This window comes from Seriola lalandi, unplaced genomic scaffold, assembly GCF_002814215.2.
Source record: "Seriola lalandi dorsalis isolate HSWRI2012SDOR001 ecotype SW California unplaced genomic scaffold, Sedor1 jcf7180002054778, whole genome shotgun sequence".
In the NCBI taxonomy this organism is placed as follows: Eukaryota; Metazoa; Chordata; class Actinopteri; order Carangiformes; family Carangidae; genus Seriola; species Seriola lalandi.
Genome location: NW_019525331.1, coordinates 61,117 through 65,320, shown reverse-complemented (window position 1 = coordinate 65,320; position 4,204 = coordinate 61,117).

Below are 4,204 nucleotides of genomic sequence, written 5' to 3'. Positions count from 1 at the left end.
GGGGGGGGGGGGGGGGTCAGGACACCTGGTGGCTGGATGGGGAATGACAGCTCATGGACATTTCCAGAGAGGTGAGGATGTGGGTGAACAGACGATCATGTTCCTCTCAGGATGAACTGTCACTGCGATGATGTGCCACCATCAGGTCAAAGTTTTAATCTGCTCAATACTTTGGTTTATGATCAGATACCTGCAGAACTAATGAGGCTCCCATCAGCCTCAGCTCTGCGGTTACTGCTACTTAGCAACTGTTAGCATGCTAACATGGACGCTACGAGGGGATTTCTGTACTTCGTTGTTCAGAGTTGAAACAACACGTTGATGCTGTTTCCATTTTGTGTCACTTACTATCAGAGTTACTGCTAATTAATAACTTTTCTAGCTGATCCAGGTCACTTTGTGTGGACAACAGTTACAACCTAATACCAGATTACAAAGTGAATGCTACCAAGATACACAACACGTGAATTAGCAGTTTAATCAAAAGTTTCAACATCAACAACGCAGGAAGGAGTCCAACAAAATGTTTCCGAGTTGTTGTTCTGACTTCAGGGGGCGTTCATATGAACTTTCAGTCAGAAACTAATTGTTGTAATTATTCCAACACCACACGAATGCACCTCAAGATCACGATCATCAACAATCCATCCAATATCTGCTGAGCTCTTCCAGGCTAAATCAATGTCGACATCATGGTGGCGCTAGATGGAAAGTCACAGCTGAAGGTTGTTGACTGATTGATATTTGTCTGGATCAAAACATTTCCATCTCTGCAGCCACATGCTAAAGTGGCTAATGTGGCTAACGCGCTCACATTATGTTGAAGCTAAAATCAGCTGCTGGTATCGGTGTGTGGAGAGCAGCTCTGTCTCTGGATCCATCTCTGTGACCTTGCTCCCTCTGATATAAAATCAGCTCACACTTGTCTGTCCTCCATCACTGCTGCACACATGAACACGAACACACACAGAATGAATAAATACCTGGTGCTGAGGTGCAGACGCTGCAGTTTCCTGATGCTGCTCTGCTTCCTCTGTGTGTAGCTGCAGACCTCCTCCTCCTCCTCCTCCTGCTGTCCTATATTCATCAGCGCTGCTCTCGCTGTGATGCAGAGCGACGTCACTACATGCTACAGACAGACACAGGCCATGACGTGAACACACACTCAACCTCCCTCACATTATTAACTGTTTAATATCACAGTCACTGGTGATAATATAAAGGATTTACATTAATTCATTATTCCTGCAATTATTTTCTTAATCAATTAATTTCCTAATAACAGATAATTTGGTCTTTAAAACGTCAGAAAATAACAAATACATGTCTTCAGATGTCCAAACATATTCAGTTTACAGTCACGAGACCGAGAGAACCATCAGATCCATAAAGTCCAGAAGGTTCTGACCACAGGTCACAGGTTCAAAGGTTCTGATACGACAGCAGCTACAGTACGGTGAGTTAGAGAAACACTGTGACAGCACATCCACACCGTCCACCTGTCCACATCAAGCACCTGTGTTTGTGCTGAGCAGGTAAAATTGTTGTTCTTGTTGTTGTTGTTCTTGTTGTTTACTCCTGAGGAATGAGTTTCCTTATGTGGACGATAAAGCTAAACCTGATCTGACCCGGAGACACAGAGACATGTACTGAGGATTAACTGACATTGTAAATTAAATCTTAAGAATCAGTTTAAATTAATGAAGGAGAGCTGCGTTATTATTTTCTGCTGCATTCACTCAGATGTAATACGTGGCTCCTGCAGGTCTAATTTCAGGTGTCGTGCCGCAGGTGCGATTTCACACCAGGTAACACAAACACACTGCAGAACTCGGTGCTTCACAAACATCCCGCTGATAAAAATGGAAATGCAGCAAACTCCAAACATCACTTCTGAGGGGTTGCTAGGCAACACAACTCCTGACTGGATAACATTAGAGACGTGACGACGAGCGAGGACAGAAAATATAAACCTGACTCTGACTTGAACTGTACGAACAAATGAGACGATGGTCAGAGAAGAAGACGTTAGAGGACACAAAGTCATCAACATGAAGCCGCCTGAGTGGTTCAGCTGAGATCCACTCATTACTTATTCATTTATTTTGATTATTTATTTATTCAGCCTCCAACACTAAACATACACAGAATATCAGCTACGACACAAACCACATCCCATGATGTTTTTGTATCAAGCAGAATTTAATTTTATTCCACCAAATCCAATCTGGGACTAAGAATTATTTAGTACATGAATTTATTGATGTTAATATCCAATATTGTAGGGCTGCACCAAAGTTATTTTCATTATTGATTAATCTACAGCTTTTCTATATTGATCGATTATCTATAGAATATGAAAAATTCCATTATACTTTCCCACACTCCACAGTGACGTCTTGTGACAGTACAAAACCCAGTGATTCAGTTTATTATAACACACAACTATGAAAACCAGAAACTTCTCACATTTTGATGGATTAACCATTTAAAAGAAGCTAGCAAACATTAGTTAGCTTAACTGCAACTTCAGGCTAAAGTTAGAAGCTAGCAAACATTAGTTAGCTTAACTGCAACTTCAGGCTAAAGTTAGAAGCTAGCTAACATTAGGTTAGCTAAACTATACTTACTGAAAGTAAAGTGTATTAAACAAGCTACATAGTTAGCTACTGCTACTTATATTTACCTACAGTGTCTGAGCGACGCACGTGAGCAGAGCCTCGAGGGCGGAGCCACAGATTGAGTGACGCAGCAGACGAGAAATGGTACGGTCCACTTTAGGGGTGTCTGAAATCGTATTACAAGGTTCTTCCGGGCATGAATATGTGAAATATATTGTAATATATTGTAGGAGTCTGTTGTGTATCTGTGTGCAGCTCTGCGGAGTCAGTGATAGTTATAGAATTATATAAGAAAGGATTTTTTATTAACCTAACAGTAATTTTATTGCAATTAAGTTTTGCTGCCATCTTGACTCGCTGCACCAGGGTGCTTCCTCTTTATGTGCTCGTGCATGACTGTCGTGCTGGAGTGATATGTCAGATGCACTTTGCAGAGTCTGCAAACTACCGCACTGTTGGTGTCAAGATTAAAGTATTCCCAAACTCTGGAGGACCGTGTTCGAGCCTTTTTTGCCGCGTGTTGCTCCACGCGCTCCGTCGTGCTGCTGCTAGACGCCGCCGTGTTGTTCAAATATATTACACAGACGCAAATCATTCACGTAGTCAATGACTTCAATTACGTCACCGCGTTGTCCCAGTCCGTGCGCTGCGCTTGTATCCGGGTAAACCAAAGACGATGGATATAAACGGTCCCATTAGAAAGTTCCGGTTTGGTTCTAAGAACATTTACCCTGTTTGGTTTTACACGACGCGTCGACACTAAAATTCCACGTCGAATCATTTCTATAATCGACAACGTCGATTACGTCGGATAATCGTCCCAGCCCTAGTGAACAGATACTGCGGGTCTCAAAGTGATGATGATGATGATGATGATGATTCCTCCAGGTGACGCAGATCACCTGATCCAATGAATGGGATATACAGGAACATCAGTGATGAAAATGTTTCATACATGATTTTACTTTTTAAAAGATAAGACTTAAAATATTATTTTATTTTATTTATAAGTATGACCAACACAGAGATAAGTTATGATGTGTTCAAATTGTATGTTATAATAATAATATATAATACAATCAGACAAGATATAATACAATAATATACTATAAAATACAATAAGTTAGAATAAGACACAACATGATAATATACACTTAAATATGACAAAGGAAGACATGATAAGAGATGATAAATGATGTCACAGTAAAATACATACGTAAATATACGTAATACATAGTATAATACCATGATACGATACGACACTATGTAATAATACTATACAAAAGGATATGTTTCTATACTAACTATATAAAAAGTACAGTGTATTACGGTGTTTGTTATATGAATTTGCAGTGTGTGTTTTTGACAGTGTGATGTGACCTGGTTTCTTCAGGCCTCTTGCTGCCTCTAGAGCTCATTAATAAAACATGTGGAGATCCAGCAGAGCAGAAGGAAACTGATCAGAGGGCAGCAGAGAGAGGACGAGAGAGCTTTAACTTCACCACACACAGAGAGAGAGAGAGAGAGAGAGCGTTTAAATCAGCTGGAGGATGCAGGGAGCATCCTGAGAGACTGAGGATTAA